The sequence below is a fragment of the Ursus arctos genome, unplaced genomic scaffold, assembly GCF_023065955.2.
Source record: "Ursus arctos isolate Adak ecotype North America unplaced genomic scaffold, UrsArc2.0 scaffold_2, whole genome shotgun sequence".
Taxonomy (NCBI): Eukaryota; Metazoa; Chordata; class Mammalia; order Carnivora; family Ursidae; genus Ursus; species Ursus arctos.
In genome coordinates this window covers 59,474,743-59,495,106 of record NW_026622874.1, presented here as the reverse complement: position 1 = coordinate 59,495,106, position 20,364 = coordinate 59,474,743, and the positions used below count along the sequence as shown (strand labels likewise).

At 37.6% G+C, this 20,364-nt stretch overlaps 1 protein-coding gene and 1 non-coding gene across 4 annotated transcripts in view; one reads left to right on the top strand and one right to left on the bottom strand.

Moving 5' to 3' along the window:
* Positions 1–12,541, top strand: part of UAP1 (UDP-N-acetylglucosamine pyrophosphorylase 1) — a 56,676-nt gene extending 44,135 nt beyond the window's left edge. For all 3 annotated transcript variants that reach the window (XR_008960285.1, XR_008960284.1, XR_008960283.1), the window contains one exon: positions 12,312–12,541. The gene's annotated coding sequence lies outside the window, so the exon portion shown is untranslated. The remainder of the gene's footprint in view (positions 1–12,311) is intronic.
* Positions 12,542–14,980: 2,439 nt separating this feature from the next.
* Positions 14,981–15,083, bottom strand: LOC113268798 (U6 spliceosomal RNA). Its single transcript, XR_003321276.1, has one exon. It is a non-coding gene; the product is annotated as a U6 spliceosomal RNA (small nuclear RNA).
* Between the last annotated feature and the right edge of the window lie 5,281 nt (positions 15,084–20,364).

Genomic DNA, 20,364 nt, shown 5'->3' with positions numbered 1-20,364 from the left:
GCAAGGTTGTAGGATACAATATCAATATACAATAATTGTATTTCTATATGCTAGCAACAGAGATCGAAATGTAAAAAAAAATCAATATTATGTATAATGTCAGAATACATAAGATACTTATGGATAAATCTGACCAATATGAAAGACCTGTATACTAAAAACTACAAATACTGCTGAGTGAAATTACAGAAACAAGTCAGAAGATTCAATGTTGTTAAGATGTAAATTCCTCCCAAATTGATCCATAGATTCAACTTAATCCCAATTACTATCCATCCCAGCAGTCTTTTTTTCCCAGAAATTAACAAGAAGATTCTAAAGTGAATGTGGAAATGTAAAATCTCAACAACTTTGAAGAGGAAGAATAAAGGTGGAGAACTTATGACTGACTCTAAGTCTTATTGTAAAGCTACAGTAATCAAGGTAGTATGGTGTTGATGACAAGGTGGACAAATAGGTCAATAGGACAGAAAAGAGTCTAGAAATAGATGTCATATATAGTCAATTGATTGTCAGTGAAGTGCTGAGGCATTTCAGTGGAGAAAGGACAGTCTTTTTAATAAATGATCTTGGAACGATTAGATATCCATATGTAAAAAGGTGAACTTTCATCTATTCTTTATCCTGTATATAAAAATTAACTCAAAATGGATCATAGACCTAAATGTAACACCTGAAACTATTGAAACTTCTGGAAGAAAACAGAAGAAAATCTTGTGACCTGTGGTTAGACCAAAATTTCTTAGCTATAGCACCAAAAGCATAATCCATAGAAGAAAAAAAATAAAAATTTGTTAAAACTAAGGACTTCTGTTCTTTAATAGACACTGTTAAGAGAATGAAAATACAAACCATAGATTGTTAGAGAAAGTTTGCAAATCACATATCTGGTAAAGAACTTGTTTCCAGAATACATAAAGAGCTCTCAAAACTCAATAATAAGATAACAACCTTACTTTAAAAATGGATAAAAAGCTTGAACAGATACTACACTAAGGCAGATATATTATTGATAGCAAATAAGCACATGAAAAGGTGCTGAGCATCATTAGTTATTAGGCAAGTGGAAGTGAAAACCATAATGAGGTACCATGACATTATCTATTAGAACTGACCATACCAACAGTTGGCAAGGATGTGGAACTCTTATACATTGCTGATGCCCATCAATATAAAATGGTGCTGCCATGTTGGAAAATAGTTTAGCAGGTTCCTAAAAAGTTACATAAATTAAGACTATTGCCCACCAATAATGTTGGAAGAAAGAAGTCAGACACAAAAGAGTACACACTATACTATTCCATTTATATATGATGATCAAGAATTAGCAAAATGAGTCTGGTGAAGAAGGTCAGAATAGAAGGGATATCTACTGAGTTATGAGTACAAGGGAGCCTACTGAGTGCTGGAAGTGCTCTATATTTTGACAAGTGGTGGTTACAGATGGGCATGAATTTGTGAGAATTCAAACTGAACCCTTAAGATTTGTTCATTTCACTCTTTGAAGTTATACATCAAGAAGAAAAATAGGTATTTAACTCTCCTATGTATTTGAAGTTTTAAAATACATTTAAAAATAACCCATTGATCAAAGAGAAAGTTTAAATAACCTATGATTCCATAACTTAGTAGATGGCACAGTAGGGATTAAAATCCCATCAATCTGATTCTAAAATCCGTGCTTTTACTTACTATGCTCAGCTTCTCGGCCTTCCTCCTCCTGACCCAGCAACATTCTGAAAAATGCTGTATCCACAAACTATAGCTTTTGAGTGAGAAAAGGAACGGAATAGTTGTGTGCTGCAAGTCTTACGCTATCAAGATGGAGGAGGAGTGGAAACGGCTAATAACGAAGGGAGAGCAGTTGCTTTCAGTGAACTTCACAATTAGCAATTCAAGTGAAAGGCAACTTGCTAAGAGATTGGTTTGGCCTGCTGGCCCAGAGAAGGAAGGGTCGTAAGCACCTCAAGAGAGAGACCAGATGATGATCAGAACCAGATGCCTGTCACCAGGGTCATGCTCAAGTTAGTGTGAAATAAGGGGAATCGCGACAAGGTTGTGCAACACCAGCCCCAAGTCAATTAGTGTTCTTGAGCCTACACTACATTTCCTTTTTATTTATAGGAAAATTGTGTGTGTGTGTGTGTGTGTGTGTGTGTGTGTGTGTGTCTATAGTTGCAGGGAATACCAAAGAGCAGTTCTGGGAATAACTAATCAACAAATTGGGCTATATTTAGATAAGCATAATTGTTTCAGTGGAAAACTTTTTCTCATACTTTTCTCCCTCCCTTTATTATATTCTCAGCACACATCTGTCCACTGTTCGTAAAAGACATACTGAGGGCCAGTGCGTTTGGCAGGCTGCATTTGATACTGGTCAGTCTCAGCAGAGAAAAGGGCCCTGAGGACACTAAATTCTGTTCAATCCCATTTATTGAGCTGTGGGGAAGTGGGATGGGAATCTTGATAACTTGCTTCTGGAGATTGAAAAGAAAAAGATACAACTGACAATCTGTGCCTTGGGTTGCAGGTGGTAGTTGGAAACTCTGCCGCTGCAGAGAATAAAGTTGTAAGACCTACTGCTTTGCCTAGTGGTCTATTCTCAGAGAGATGAGAGTATCCAAATGGCGATCAAATGAAAGACCCCTAGTACTGGGTTGACTAGCTTCTACTAGGAAAGAGCTCTTTTTGCCTCGCCCTTTTATCCTTGTATCCATACAATGGCACTCCAGGGGACTCGTTTCTGGAGCTGTCTGGAGTCCTTTGGAATGTGGCAGCAGCCCTTGGCCCCCAGAACGTTCTACCTTAATCTGCCCTGCTGCTGTGGGGGGCGGAGGGGTGGGAGAACCTGGAGTGAGCTCCACTTGACAGTAAGGATGAGGTCATATCTGAAGCCCTGGAGCAGAATGTATTTGCTTAAGCAGATTTTTATGGCTTGATTTCTCACTTAGTTTCTGAGTGCATTATAGCTAGTTCCTGTGAGTCAGCTGCCTCCCTGGGGGGCTTGTCCTGGATGGCTGTAGTTGCTGGAGGCCTTTGCAGCCTTCCTGGTAGGGTTATTTCTGTGCAGTAGAGGGCAGCAATTTCAAATGCTCAGGCTTTCGGACAAAACTGGGAACTGGAGGTTCTAGAATGTTGGGATATGTATGTTTACCCCGTAGTGCCAGCAAGAAGGCTCCATGAGCCCACTTTCCACTCTAGATCAACATTTCTGGAGTGGTCTTGCCCCAGCTTGGCCCACACAAACGTGTCCTGTTTTCACCACCTCCCACGTGCAGAAGGCCTAAGCAATAACTTTGTCCAAGCATTTCATTTTACAGATGTAGCCGAGGGCCAGAGAGGAGAGGTGACTGCCTCAAAGTCACAGTGCTAGTTAGTGACAAAGTTCAGGCTAGGTTCTAGGTCTGAGCTGGAGTTAGAATTTAAGGGTCATTAATTTATTGAGAGTAATTAAAGGTCTAGGTATGGATAAAATGGTAGAGATGATAGAGTAAGATAAGGATGGGCACAGTAGGTCAGGACCCAGGAGCAAGTCCTAGAAATAGCGCCAACAGTATGGATTATAGAAATTAGTGAAACGTTCTTTGTGTGTGTGTGTGTGTGTATGGCTTTTAAAGCGTCTGCCTTCGACTCAGATCATGATCCCAGGGTCTTGAGATCGAGGCCCGTGTTGGGCCCCTTTTCTCATCGGGGACCCTGCTTCTCCCTCGACCTGTCACTCCCCCTGCTTGTGCTCTCTCTCTCTCTCTCAGACAAATAAGTAAATAAAATCTTCAAATTCTTGTAGCTTTTTCTTTTGGTATTTATTTCCATATTTTCATATACATGTATTTCTATATATATAGTCTTTGATTTACTAATTTGTCAGTTTTAGGCATTGTTAACTTTCTGTATAGTGGTTAAGGGCTTAGCTTTCTAATATCTTCTCTTACTTACCATCTCCCTTCCCCTTTCTAATAACCTCTCAGTATGATTGTAGCACAGTAGTTCATCAAATCAATATTAGCATTTGCAGTATTATAATATACATCCCACAATTGCTTCAGATAGTGTACTATGATTATGCTTTTATATACAACCTTTTGTTTAGAGTTAATTTCCTCATTTTTTCCACTTGCTTAGCTTTCTGTTTACCTGCTGCTATTTTATGCAAATGCTCCAAATGATCTGTCAAATGCGAAGCAATTGTGTTTTCAAAATGTTTGAACACAGCAGACATCCCTACCGGCCCCTGTTCTCCCCCATAGACTGGGTTTTCTCTAAGTCTGTTTCATGGCTTTTGTTCAGGTTTTGTCTTTGATGGCTTTACTATTTTGGATTCTCTGCATGTCTTCTTCACTGGCTCACTCCCTTGCAGTGATGGAGAACATACTCCAGTACTTTTGGAAATAAGGGTAAATGACACATAAATTATTGAGCCCTTGCATACTTTAAAATATTTTTATTTACTGCCACACTTGATAGTTTGGTTGGGTACAGTCTTCTAGGTTGAAAAAGATTTTCCTGCATATTTGGAAGGTATTGATTTATAGTCTTCCAACTTCCAGTATGGCTGTTGAGAAATCTAATGTAAGAAGAACCTCTGTGTGTATTATTTTCGCTCTATAAGCTTTGAGGTTCTTTTATGTCTATTCTGATTTCATGATAAAATTCCATAGCATGAGGCAGTTCTCATTATTTTTTTTGGCTTCTGGGCGAAGCTTTCAAACTTGGGATTCGTGTCTTTCAACTCTGGGAAATCCTCTGTTATTTATTTGGTAGATTCTTCCCCTTCTTCTTGCTTTTTTTTTTTTTTTTTGTAACTCTGGTGAGATCTTGGACCTGCAGAATTTATTCTCTAATTTTTTTAAAAAGATTTTATTTATTTGTCAGAGACAGAGTGAGAGAGAACAAGCACACAAGCAGGGGCAGCGACAGGCAGAGGGAGAAGCAGGCTCCCTGCTGAGCAAGGACCCTGATGTGGGACTCGATCCCAGGACCCTGGGATCATGACCTGAACTGAAGGCAGACACTTAACCAGCTGAGCCACCCAGATATCCCTTATCCTCTAATTTCTCATGTTTCCCAATTATTTTTTCTTTTTGTTCTCTTTGCTGGAGGATTTCCTTATATTTCATTTACAACCCCCTTTTCCTGAAAATTTTTTTAAGTCTTGTCTATCCCGTTTGTAGAAATTCTTCCTTAACCACTTACGCTTCTTTTTAAAATATAACATCCAGTTCTGACTTTACGTGTAGTGTCACTCCTCAGCTTCCATCCACAACAACAAAACTTATCTTGAAGGTTTTGTGTGTTGTGGAGGAGCCCTTTGTTTCGTCCCTGCCTGCTTGGCTATGCGGGGCTTGTCAGTCCTACTTCTTCAGGGCCCCATGGGACAGTGTGGTGCACTTCTCATCCATTTCTCCCTGTGCAGGCACTTTAGTTTTAATGAAACTCTAGCTCTACTAAATGAGTTAACTATGTTGAATAGTCATCCAAATCCTCAGTCTAATTTATCTTGCTAAAGTTTGTCAAAATCCTGTTCACTGTGCTTCCTTTCCCATGTGGTCAACCCACCACATTTAATTAGGAAGCATTTTGTTTGTATTTTAGCAGTAGATGGAACTTTAAGTCAGAGAAAGAATTCTTAATCATGCATTTTCAGAAATAAGAGATTTGTGGGTGGGTGGGTGGGTGTGGGGAGTCTGTAAAGAAATCTTTATTGAAAACACAACAAGACAAAACGAAACCTTTTTGTTTGCTGCCTCTTAGTTTAGAAGGAAAAAGAGTGTCTTTTCAGAGAAACCAGATGAATGAGTGAGAGCAGTTTGACTCAGAGAGGAATTAGGAGTGAATTATATATGAAGAATGTCATATGCCACCTTTCTAAGAAAAAAATTTTAAGTACAGACTAAATTTCTTTGTAGAGAAATATTAAGGGGTAGCATGCTAGTCATAACATTTGAGAAGAAAAGTTAATTTTTATACTCATGGGAAAATAGGTGTTAAAAAATACCTTTTCAGTAACAACTGCAAAGTGATTAGGGTTGTTATAAGATCTTGAGCGGTCCCAGAATTGAGACAAAGATTAGAGTCTTTTTAAAGCTATAAAGAAAGCAAAAATGTAGATACATGAAACTTATAAAAGTATAGTAGACCCAGTAGCAATAAGCACACCCAGTACCCAGATCTTGGTTTCCAAAATTCCCTAGGGTTCCTTGGAGAATCAGCTGGTGCTGTGGCTGGGGCAAGGAAAACACAAATGAGCGTGGAGCATCTTGTGGTACCAGAATGTAAGGAAGTGCACAAACAGCCAAAAGGACGGGGCATGTCAAAGGCACACGAGAGTCAACTTGGAATAATCTGAGTACCTAAATACTGCAGTATTGTGTTATAACCTCAAATATGAAATAATGATACGCGAGTTCATACTGATATAAATAAATGAGTAAATAAGTACATAAGTAAGTAGAAAATTAAAAAAACAGTGAGAAGAGACAATCTTTCTTAGAGAAGAATGTCAAGTAAAATATGTAGATAGTCCCTCCTCCAGGAGGTGGGGCTTAATTACCATCCATCTCCTCTTGAATTCCTTGCTCTGTCTTTCTGAACCACATTTTACTTAGATGTTTTCCCTTCTGGACTTTGACTTAAGTATTTACTTATTTTATGTCTCTTTGCCTTTTGGCTCTGTGTTCACAGTTTCCTTAACTTTAGTATCTATCGAGTTCTCCTACTGAAATATATTTTTAATTTATAAAAGCTTTCTTCCCATCTCTTTGCCCACTCCTTTCTGCTATATTATCTATACAAATTATATCTTTACAGACTATAAGTCCCTCAACACATTTTTTACAATTCTTACTTTATGCAGTTGTCTGAATCAGGAAAAGAAAAGTGTTAAACACAGAAATATATTTATACTGTTTTCATAGATACTTGTGTAGTTACTCTTACCAGTGCTTTTTATGTCTTCATATGGATTCAAGTTTCTATCTAGAGTCCTTTCATTTGAGTGTGAAGGACTCCTATCAGTATTTCTAGGAGAGAATGTCTGCTAGCAATGAATTTTTTCAGTTTAAAAAAAATCTGGCTGTATCTTAATTTTTTCCTTCATTTTTGAAGGATAGTTTTGCAGGACATAAAATTCTTGGTTGTGTTCTCTTCATTTCAGCACATTAACTGTGTTATCCCACTGCCTTCTGCCATCCATGCTGATGAGGAGTCAACGTTCTGTCTTAATTTAGATCTCTTTTTATGGTGGGTCATTTTTCTCTTGATGCTTTCAAGATTCTGTTTTAGAAGTCTTGGGCTTTCTATAGTTTGACTGTAATGGGGCCAGGTGTAGATATTTTACATTTATTCTCTTTGGGGTTCTTGTTTGTAATCAAATTTGGCATGTTCTTGGGCATCATTTGTCCATATGTTCTTTTTGCTCTTTTCTCCCTCCTTTTCTTCCAGGACTGCCATAATGCATATGCTAGTTCATTTAATAGTGTCCCACAGGTCTGAGGCTTGGTTGCTTTTTCTTTATGTTTCTCAGGCTGGGTTATCACAGTTGATCTGTTTTCCAGTTCACTGATTTTTACTTCTGCCAGCTCAAATCTTCTGGTTAGCCCTTGTAGTGAATTTTTGATTTCAGTTATTGTACTTTCTTAACTCCAGAATTTCTACTTAGTTCTTTTTTTGTAACTTCCACCTTTTTATTTATATTATTTTTTGGTAAGACATTGTTCTCATATTTTTAATTCTTTGGGTATGGTTTTCTTTAGTTATTATAAAATATTTATAATAGCTGATTTAAGGTCTTTGACTTGTAAGTTCAACACATGGTTTTTCTCAGGGATAGTTTTTATTGACTGCTTTTTTTCCTTGTGTGATCTGTACTCTCCTGGTTGTATGCATGTGTCTTTTTATTTTTTAAACTGGACAACTAATACACAATGTGGCAATCTAGAAATCAGGGTCCCCTCTCTTCTAAGGTTTGTTGTTTTTGGTTGTTGCTGTTTGTTTCTTTAGTGACTTTTCTTCACTAATTCTACAGTCTGTGTTTTTTGCATGTATAGCCACTGGAGTCTCTGCTACATTAATTTAGTGGTCCGTTAATGATCAGAGAGAGATTTTTAAAAAGTGCTTTGCCAAAAAGTCTTCCACCTTTGTGGCAGGGCTTTGTTTTGGGGCCCACGTTCAATGTGTTGGCAAGTAGTTTACAAGTCTTACTAGTCTTCACTTCCTACTTGCTCAGAACTTCAAGGTTGGCCAGAAACGAGGGCTTAAATCTTTCTCAGGTCTTTCCTGAGCATGCTTACAGATATACATGTGTGGCCTACATCCCTGGAAATACACTGGGGCTTTTCAAAGTCCCCTATGGACGTAGCCTACCCAGATTTTCCTTTTAAGTTTTTTTGGCCAGCCTCTTGTTTGCTGCAGCTGGTATTACTGCTTTACATCAATTAAACAATTGCCATTGATTGTTTTTGGCAATTTTCTCAGGGATAGGGTTTTTTACTGAGTGAGATCTCAGATAAAGGCCTATGAATGGACCTTTTTCGGAGAGTTACCATACAGGTAAAATAGCAACAATTTTCTGGGAATGTGGCTTGTTGGGGAGCTCTAAACCCCTCTGTCTTATATAATGATTTTGAGGCTGCTTGTTTTATTATTATTTTTTTTAAAAGTTTATTTAAGTAATCTCTACACCCAATGTGGAGCTCAAACTCACAACCCTGAGATCAAGTGTCACATGTTCCTTCAACAAAGCCGTCCAGGCACTCTGGGGCTATTTGTATTAAAGGCAACAGTAGAGCTGGGCAGAAGGGGATGAGACTAGAGCACATTAAAACTCCACAAACTCACCTAGTTTCTTACCTAGTTTCAGATGTTTTTTCTTTAATAAACACTCTTCAGATGGTTATAAGCCTTTGGTTAATTTCCAGAGTTTTGAGAAAGTTGATTTTGACCGTTTTCCTAGTGTTCTTTTGATTTTATGGAGGGGCAGATTTTTGGAGGTGCTAATGCTTGCTCCACCATTCTGAGTTTCTCCTTTGCTAACGTTTGGATGCAAACTCAGGTGGAAAGAGATAGAAGTGCATGTAAATATGTTATCTTGAAACGGCTAAATTGGTTTTTAAAATATTGGAGCTCCACATTGCTATCCCTCCTAGCCATAACACATCACAACACATCTCACACAGGCAAATTATTTTATAATCATGTCTCAAGGTTTATGAACATAACCTCAAAACCTAGAGTTTTAGCTTTAAAAAGAACACATCTGATGACTGATCCAGAGACTTTGATTTTTGGGGAGAATACAAACTAGTGGATGGCCATGCATCCATATAGCTTATTTTTAAAGAATGCCATTTAGAAGATACAAATATATTTCGGCCTTGACAGTTTCATTAAACATAGACAGGCACTGTTCTTACAGGGTCTGTTTTTATTGGTAGAACTGAAGTATCAAATTTCATGGTTCAGACCAGAATAATTTATAACCAATAGTTAGCTAAGGACCATGATTCTTTGAGACTTTGTTCATCTTACTTGATTTAGGTGAATGAACCAAAAAAGGATTTAATGAGTGGTGAAGTTGGACGGCAGAACTTTGCTTCACCCTATAGGAATGCAAGAGATGAGACCCAGAGGCCCCAATCTCTGCTGTCATTTAAAAATTTCCCAATATATTCTTCTTACTTCCCATCCAGAAGATTCTCTGTAGGAAAAAGCTGGTTAACTCATGGAGCAAAAACTCTACCTAGTATTTACAAATCGACCTTTGACTGAAAGCATAATGAAAATATCAATTTTCAGTTGGCAGGCCAAATAAGAGTTCTATTTTAGACATTATTTTCCCTTATTTTTTTCAAATGTGCAACTGAAATGATGATGATAGTTTCACATTTCTATAATCCCCTTCTTTTTTTTATATTGGGCTGTTTAGGTCCCCAAACCCAGAACACCAATTTATTTTGATTTGATTCTTCTTTTCTCTGAAAACTACAAATTAAGTCCCTTTATATTATTCTAAAAACAGGCTTCCTTTCTTTTTTACATCCCTGGCTTCTCAAATAATTTCTCCTTTGTGAAGAACAGAACAATAGCAAACCGCGGGTAATCTGTTGCTGGTTTAAGTCCTATATTTAACCAGCAAGTTGTTTAATCAGAAACATAATCTGACCTATTGGGTTACCAAATTTTGTTTGATATATCTGAGAATGATATATCTCAATCTCTGACTGAGACATTCTCATCTAGCTTTCCAGAGACAACAGAGACTGAAATTATATCATCTGATGAAATTCGAAAGTGGAAAATTAAAAGTTTAGCTAATATTTTATTTTTATTTTTATAATTCCACAGCAATTTTTTTTGTGCGGTTTCTTTTTTAACTTTTTCTCATTTTCTTTGAGACATTATTTCCAAATGTACATTTTAGGATATGATTATGATTACATAATAGTGTGTTTCAGATTTGGGTACTTTGTCTGTGGTTTCTAGAGACTATGTCTATAATCCAATTTCAAAATAGAAATAAAAATGCTGGAGAATTGAGCTAGAGAGTTAGTCCAGTTCAGTGCCGTTGGTCGTCAAGAAGCTTCATCCCTTAACTTCTCTGGGTCTCCCTCTTATTCTTTTGATAAATCACTTCAGATTTTGAGCAAATGGTTGGGTCACCCTTACTTACAGCATTTTTTATGAGATGGTATCTTTCCATTGGATTGGGAATCAAGATGCCTGGGTCGTCATCTGTCTTGTTATTGACCAGAGTAACCTGGGGCTAGATTACTTATTCTTTCTGAGTCTCAGGTTTCCTCCTCTATAGATTGGAACAGTGTGCGGGGGTGAGTGGGTGGGTGGGGGGAAGACGTTGAGCTCAATGAACTTCAGGTATATTTCTGTATGACTCAAAAGAGAAATATTTGCAATAGAAGCCTTAATTGTGCAGTGCCTTTGACTTTCCTAATCTTTTTGATAGTCAATCTTTTTCTATGTACAGGTTTCCTCCGCCTGAGAGCATTCCTATGAAACCCCCTGTAAGTTGAAATGGTGTAAAGTGAAGTAGCAATCACCATCAATTTATATGGAAAACTTTTTGGAGCATTTCCAGATGCAAAAAATAACCTCTCTTTGGCTTTTCTGATACCTTAGGACACATCTTGCTAATGGATGCACAAAATAAATTGACACAAAGCACAGACGCTCACACACACATTTCCAAGCTATTGGTGGCTTGTTGCTGAGATGCTGAGAATAATTCTTGGGGAAGGGGCTTGGCCCTTCCGCTTTTGCTGCTCAGGGTGTGTGCTTCCTCTATAATGGCTTCTTGCAAGACAAATGCTGATTGCCATTTTCACTTTTTGCCTTTTTTTTTTTTTCCTGTGAAAGCAAAAATCCTCTTTGGATTTCTTTCAGTTAGCAAAAACTGGTACTAATTTAGGTCTTTCTTAAAAGCAAAGTGGTGTAATACAAACTTTTAAAAAGCAGAGGATACCTCTATTTCCATATTTATATATGTATATATACATATATATATAATGGAATATATATGGAAAATGTATGTATTATACTCATATGTGTATGTTCAGTCTTCTATAGCTAGTTAACATTTATTGAGTGGTTAGTATGAGGCAGATACTGTTGTAACTGCTTTATGTTTCTTAGTTCATTTATTCCTCACCACAACCATCTACCCTACATATCAAGGAAACGGGGCACAGAGAGGTTAAAGAAGTTGTTCAAGATCTCTCTGATAGCAAATAGCTGAAGTAAGATTCAAATTCTAGCAGCCACATACCAGAATCAGGCACCACACTAAACCACTTTCTGTGTAAAAATTCTGTATTCTAACCTAATAAAAAGCCTTGAGCTACTATCATTTTATTCTTTACCTTTCATTGTAAAATTCTATAAAACATTCTTTATTTGCCATTTTCCTTTTTTCTGCGTATTTATTCCTCAACACCTTGCAAACTGACTCTTCATTTCCATCTTTAAGAATTGTAACACATAGGGGCAATTGGGTGGCTCAGTCCGTTAAGCGTCTGCCTTTGGCTCAGGACATGATCCCAGGGTCCTGGGATCGAGCCCAGTATTGGGCTCTCTGCTCAGTGGTGAGTCTGCTTCTCCCTCTCCCTCTGTGATCTCTCTCACTCTTGCTGTCTCTCAAATAAATAAATCTTTAAAACAGGGAGAGAGAATTGTAGCACCTAGCTCAATATCTCTCTCTTCCATCTTTGTCTGTTATCTTCTCTGATCACAGGGACATCTCTGGGTTTTACTTTTGCTCTGCCTTACCAACTATAATTGCCTTTCTCTCTGTTCTTTTTCAGATGCACACAGGTACCAACATTTGAGACCCTGTCACTTTTTTTCCCCCTCTGGATGTGGTGTTCACTTTCTGGCCTTGATACGTTTGCTGGCTTGGTTCTAACTTCCTGGAATTCCAAATTGTATTAGTTCTCCAAGACCTTGAAAAATGTTATTTTTTCCATGGAGCCTTTGTTATCCATCCAACAGGAAGTCCTCTCTTCCCCTAAAATATTATAACATTTGTTCTAGACCTCACTGGTGTCATTTATTTTCTACAATGTATTATAATTTGCTGTCATATACAGGACATTCTAATAGCAGCAGAATATAGATTCTTCTCAAGCCACACAGATCATTCTCTGTGAATGATCTCTCATTCTCTGAGCTGAAGATATTGGGGATACAAAGATGGTTAGGGCATAATACCGATTTTCAAGAGGTTTTGAGGCCGATGGAGGAGATACTTATTTAAATATTCAGTGTAGAGAGGTGGGAGGAAGGGCGGAAGGAACTATGTTAGTCAGAGGCACTGAAACAAGCTTCACTGCCAATGTACCTCTGTGGGAGGGTTTCCTGGAGAGACTGGTGGATTCCAGTTAGTCATCATGCTCTGTAACTGTATAGAAGACCTCTCTTCTTTCTTGGGAAATTTTCTGGAGGAGGCACTTGAGGCTTATTGGAATTATTTAGGAAAGTAATTGTTAATAGTTTCCAGGTGGGAGCAGTTAACACTTGGGAGAGAATTAAGACACCCTGATGAACTTAGGTATGTGTAGGATTGAAATAAATGGTAGATGGGAGCCTGGAGTGAGCAGACAGACCATTTAAGGGAATTGGACAAGCTTGCATTCAAGAATAATAATTACAAAGGTAACATATAATGGTATAATTATGATAGTAATGGCTAGTGCTGAGGAACACCAGACCATTTTAAACTCTTGAAGTGTACTGACTCATATATTTTTATTAATGTTTCCACAGGATAGATGCTATTAACATTTCCATTTTACAGATGAGAAAACTGAGGCACCAAAAGTCTAGGTCATTGGTGGAATGGCTTCTTCTTAAGTTAATGTTTCATTGGATCCTGGAATGGAAACTTGCCTTGCTCATTGTGAGAATTTTGGTAAAAGTCTTGACCAAATGTCATGGTCAATATGTGACAGAGTGGGGAGGACGATATAGGTCAAGGGGAACAAAGTTTCAGTTATGTAGGATGTGTGAGTTCTGGAGATCTATAGTAATGTGAATATAGTTAACAATACTGTATTGTATACTTCAGATTTGCTAAAGGGTATATCCTAAGTGTCTTACCACATACACACACAGAAGTAACTATGGTGATGGATATGTTAATTAGCTTGATTATGGTGAGTATTTTCTGATGTGTATATATACCAAAACATAAGTCGTCTATCTTAAATATATACATTTTTTAAAAATTTGTCAATTACACCTCAATAAAGATTGGGGGAAAATGGCAGAAACTGGATTTAAACTCTGTAATTCTCAAAGATCAGCCCAGCCATCTGATAGAGCAGGCATAGGAACTGATGGAGCCATGCCCACCTTCACACCTGGTAAAAGACCTGCCAACTGCAGACTTGACTGCAGACCACAAGACCTGGCTCCAACTCTGCTTGACTACAGTTCTGGAGGCAGTCTCATCAGTCCAGGGACCCAGTAGGAAAAGATCTGCCAAAACTAGTCTGTAAAGACTGGAAGAGGTGTCTGCTCTTTAGAGGCACAGACATCAATTTAAGACTACATGGTTCATTAAGAATTAGGCAAACATGATGCCACCAAAGGAAACTGATAAAGCTCCAGTAACCAGCCTTGAAGAAACGGAGAGCCATAAATGTCTAACAGAGACATAATAATGATCATAATAAAGAAGCTCAGTGAGCTACAAGAGAATACAGACAACTAATTGAAATCAGTAAATCAATACATGAACAAAATGAGATGTTTAACAGAGAAATGGAACCCATAAAAGAGAACCAAACAAATTCTGGAGGTGAAGAGTGCAGTGACTTCAATAGAGACTTTCAACAGCAGACTTAAGAAAGAAGAAAGAATCAGCAAACTTGAAGGCAAGTTATTTGAAATTATCCAATTAGAGGAACACAAAGAAAAAAAAAGAATGGAAAAGACAAGAAAGCCTATATGACTTATTGGACACTAGCCAAAGAACTAATTTATGTATTATGGGAATCCCGGAAGGAGCAGAGAATGAGAAAGGGACAGGAAGCTTATTTAAAGAAATAATGTCAGAGAAATAATGAGTGTTGGCAAGGATGTAGAGAGGAAGGAACCCTCATGCACTGTTGGTGGGGATATAAATTGGTGCAGCCACTGTGGAAAACAGAACGGAGTTTCTTCAAAAAATTGAAAACAGCAATACCGTATGATCTAGTAATTCCTCTATTGGCTATTTACCCAAAGAACACAAAAACACTAATTTGAAAATATATATGCACTCCTATGTTTATTGCAGCATTATTTAGAATAGCCAAGATATGGAAGCAATCCAAGTGTCCATTGATAGATGAACAGATAAAGAAGATATGGAATATTTTTTAATTTAAATTCAATTAGCCAACATATAGTACATCATTAGTTTTTGCTATAATGTTCAATGATTTATTAGTTGCATATAACACCCAGTGCTTATCACATCACTTGCCCAAAAAATATGGAACGCTTCATGAATCTGTGTGTCATCCTTGCACAGGGGCCATGCTAATCTTCTCTGTATTGTTCCAATTTTAGTATATGTGCTGCAGAAGCAAGCATGAAAGTATGGAATATATATATATACACATACACACACACATTTATATATGAGAGAATATTAGCCCTAAAAAAGAATGAGATCATGTCACTTGTGACAACATTGATGGACCTAGAGGGTATTATGCTAAGTAAAATAAGTCAGAGAAAGACAAATACTATATGATTTCACTTATATGTGGAATTTTAAAAAACAAAACAAAAAAAGTAGAAACAGACCCATAAATACAGAGAAAAACACTGATGGTTGCCAGGATGGAGGAGGTGAGGGGATGGGCAAAATGGGTAAAAGGTGTAGGAGGTACAGGCTCCCAGTTATGAAATGAATAAGTCACAGGTATGAAAGGTACAGCATAGAAAATATGGTCAATGGTATTGTAATAGCATTGTGTGGTGACAGATGGTAGCTGCATTTGTGGTGAGCATAGCATAATGTATAGACATATTGAATCACTACGTACACCTGAAATTAATGTAACATTGTGTGTCAACTATACTTCAATGAAAGAAAGAAAGGAAGGAAGGAGGAAGGAAGGAAGAAAGAAAGACAGGAAGGAAGAAAGAAAAAGAGAAGGAAAGAAAGAAAACTTCCCAGATCTGCAGAGGGAAATGAACATTTGGGTTCATGATGCTCAAAGAACCTTAAATAGACTGGACATCAAGACGTTTTCACTGAGACATTTTCTAATTAAATTGTAAAAAATCAAAGACAGAGAATATTGAAAGCAGCAAGAGAAAAACAACTTATCAAATAGAAGGGAACCCCCATAAGAATATCAGTGGATTTCTCAGCAGAAACTTTGCAAGCTAGGAGAGAGTAAGATGATATGGTCGAAGTGCTGAAAGTAAAAAAAAAAAAAAAAAAAAAGGCCACCAAGAATACTATACCCAGCAAGGTTGTCTTTCAGAAATGAAAGAGAGATAGAGTTTCCCAGGCAAACAAAAGTGGAGGAAGTTTATTACCTCTAGACCTGCCCTACTAAAATGTTAAAGGGAGTTTTTCAAGTAGGAATAAAAGGACACTAATTAGCAACATGAATACATATGAAAGTATGAAACTCACTGGTATATAGTCAAATTCAGAGTACTGTCATACTGTAATTGTGGTGTATAAATCACTTTTATCCCTAGTATAAAGGTTAAAAGACAAAAGAATTAAAATAATTATAGCTACAATAATTTATTAATGGATACACAATATAAAAGGTGTAAATTGTGACATCAGTTATGTAAAAATATGGAAGGGAGAGAAGTAATAGTATAGAGTTTTTGTATGCTATTGAAATTAAGTTGCTACCAACTTAAAATAGACTGTTATAAAAAGATGTTTCATGTAAGCCTCATGGTAATCACAAAGTAAAAATCTGTAGTTGATACACAAATAAGAAAAAGAAAGAAATCAAAACATACCACTACAAAATTATCAAATAACAAGGGAAGACAAACAAGAGAGGAACAGAGGAACTACAAAACAGTCAGAAAACAGTTAATAAAATGATGATAGTAACTCCTTAACGGTCTTTAATGACTTTATTTATTTATTTATTTAAAGATTTTATTTATTTATTTGACAGAGACAGCCAGTGAGAGAGGGAACACATGCAGGGGGAGTGGGAGAGGAAGAAGCAGGCTCCTAGCGGAGGAGCCTGATATTGGGCTCTATCCCAGACACCGGGATCACGCCCTGAGCTGAAGGCAGATGCTTAACGCCTGCGCCACCCAGGTGCCCCTGTCATTAATGACTTTAAATGTAAATGTATTAAATTCTCAAATCAAAAGATAGAGTGACTGATGGGTGAAAAAACAAGACCCAACTATATATTGCCTAATAGAGACTCAAATAGCTGAAAGTGAAGGGATGGAAAAAGATATTTTATGCAAATAGTAACAAAAAAAGAGCCTAGGTGGCTGTATTTATGTCAGACAAAGTAGACTTTAAGTCAAAACTGTCACAAGAGACAAATAAGTTTCAAAAAATGATAAAAGGGTCATAAAATTCATAAATGAAAACGCATCCAACATCCGAACATCTAAATGTACTAAATAAATATTAACAGTACAGAAAGAGAAATCAATAAAACTGCAGTAATAGTAGGAGACTTTAATACCCCACTTTCAACAATGGATAGATCATCTAGACAGAAAATTAATATGGAAACAGCAGACCTCAACAGCAACATAGACTAAATGGACCTATCAGGCATGTATAGGACACTTCATCCAACAGCAGCAGAATATACATTCTTCTTAGACTCATACAGATCATTCTCCAGGATAGATCATATGTTAGTCTACAAACCAAATCTTAACAAACATAAGAAGGTTAAAGCTGTATCAAGTATCTTCTCTGACTGAAATAAACGAAACTAGAAATCAATAACAGAAGGATAATTGCAAAATGCACAAACGTAGAAATTAAACAACATATTCTTGAACAATGAATAATGGCTCAAAGAAGAAATCAAGAAGGAAAGAAATATCCTGAGACAAACAGAAATGGAAATATACCATACCAAAATTTATGGGTTGCAGCAAAAGCAGTTCTAAGAGGGAAGTTTATAGCAATAAATACCTTTATTGAGAAAAAAGAAAGATCTCAAGGAAACAACCAAACTTTGCACTTCAAAGAACTGGAAAAAAAAAAAGAACACACTAAACCCAAAGTTAGCAGGAGGAATGAGATAACAAAATTCAGAGCAGAAAATAAGTGAAATAATGAATAGAAAAGCAATTAAAAAGTTCAATGAAACTAAGAGTTGGTTTTTTGAAATGTTAAACAAAATTGACAAACCTTTAGCTAGCTTAAGAAAAGAGGCAAATACAATTGTAAATGAATGAAAGTGAAGACATTCCAACCGATGCTACAGAAATACAAAGACAGAAATAAGGGACTACTATGAACAATTGTATGCCAACAAATTGGATGACCTAGAAGAAATGGATAAATTCCCAGAAATATACAATGTACCAAGAGTGAATCATGAAGATACAGAAAGTTCAAACGAGTCAATAAAAGAAAGGACATGGATCAGTAATCAAGACTTCCCAACAAAGTAAAGCCCAGGACCAGATAGCTTCATTGGTAAATTCTACCAAATATTTAAAGAAGAATTAATGCCAATCCTTCTCAAACTCTTCCAAAAAATAAAAGAGGAGAGAACACTTCCAGACTCATTTTATGAGGCCAGCATTGCTCTGTTGCCAAGGCCAGAAAAGCACACTACAAGGAAAGAAAATTATAGGACTAGAAACACCTCGTGGAGAAGAACTGGCGCCTGGTCCACTGCACCAGGTATGGCAATGGAAAGAAAGTTTAGATGGCACAGCAAAGACTGGCATCTAAAGAGGAAGGACACACATGGGTGGCAATCTAGACACAAGGTTGGTAATGGGTGGAGAGAGTGTGTCCAACCAGTGGGTAGAAATAGTCATGGCAATGTGTCTATTTTCTGTCAGTTCTAATCCATTCTTCTGTTCTTCTCTGTGATGTTGGAGTTGGATCTCTGCAAACTATAGTCAGATTTGTTTGTTTTATTCTCCTCGCCTTTGTGTGGTAGCTTTCTGCAGTTTTTCTTTCTTTTCTTAAAATTTAAATTCAATTTAGTTAACATAGTGTATTATTAGTTTTAGAGGTAGAATTTAGTGATTCATCAGTTGCATATAACACCCAGTACTCATTCCATCACGTGCCCTCCTTAATGCCCATCACCCAGAAACCCCATCTCCCCACCCACCTCCCCTCCAGCAACCCCTCAGTTTGTTTCCTGAGTTAAGTGTCTCTTATGGTTTGTCTCCCTCTCTGTTTTCATGTTATTTTTCCTTCCCTTCCCATATGTTCATCTGTTTCTTAAATTCCAATTCTTGAATGAGTGAAATCATATGATATTTGTCTTTCTCTGACTGACTTATTTCACTTAGCATGATACCCTCTAGTTTCATCCGCATCATTGCAAATGGCAAGAGTTCATTCTTTTTGATGGCTGAGTACTATTCCATTGTGTATATATACCACATCTTCTTTATCCATTCATCTGTTGATGGACACCTGGCTCTTTCCATATTTTGGCTATTGTGGATGTTATGCAGTTATTATTTCTGATTAGTCAGCCCTCCACCCCCGTGTGACCAGCCACTTTTATTAAATCTCTCTGTTGCAATACCTAGTGTGGGGTCTGTTTTCCTGACTGGATCCTAGATGGATGTAAAAGTAGACCTCAGCACACAGAACTCGAGAGGGAGGTATCACTCAGGAATCCAGGCAAGGGCGCAGTTGGTCGGTAGATAGCCACAGTTACTGCGCATGCCCGTGTGAGTCTCTGAGCTGGTTTCCTGGTCTGTTGTAATTGGAATAATTGCTTTCTGTTAATTTACCAGAAGAGGCGCCTGTACAGAAACCTGAAAGGAGTGCGATTTCAAGTTGCAGAAGCCCACCTGACATAGTTTATAGAACACATGGGAACACGTTAGAAGGATGCAGAGTGTCTTATGGGATCCAAGAATAGGAAGAGCATACTGACCTTGGGAAGACCTTAGGACTGGGAACTGGAAAACAGGATTTTCACTTGCTTTCGCATTTTCTGCATGTTTTCACATTGACTTCATTCTTTTCTTCTGCTCACCAGCTTTCCTTGCCTTGATGGTCCATGTTATGCAGAGAAATTACCACTTACTGTTTTAGAGTCAGTAGCTCCTCTTTCCATGAAACTAGCCTAGACTGGATTTGCAACCCCTTGCTCCAATTTCAAATGTTATGAAACAATTTCTTGCATTCTATGAAACAGAATTCAAAAAACAGCTTGGATCAGCTGTCTAATCCTGGTCCCTTTAATTATGGCCATGGAAGTAGAGGTTATGTAATATATAAACATGGATTCTGGTAGCCCACCCCTGTAAGGGAGGGGCCTTACTGAGGTCATTGTGGATTGAGCAGACCTATAAGTATTTACTATCCTGGGCTTCGGGAGCGTTGATAAAACTTGGAATCGGGGCCATGACCAGATGTAAGTCTTTAATCCCAGAAAGACTAGCCGGATCCTCCCACCTCAGGCTGGATTGATTCTAGCAAGGTGGGGGAAGGGAGTGAGACTGAGTCTGCAGGTGAGGATCCAGGGGCCTCCCCTATAGGGGGTGGGAAGGATGCAGATTCAGGACCCATTTCTTCATTCTCCCCTGCCAGACGTCTCTTAAGTATATTCCAGCTTTCTTGTGGAAGAAAAAAAATTCTACCTCTAACCTTCCTTCTGTTGAAGAAATGAGCTCCCCACAGGCTAAGCAAAGAAT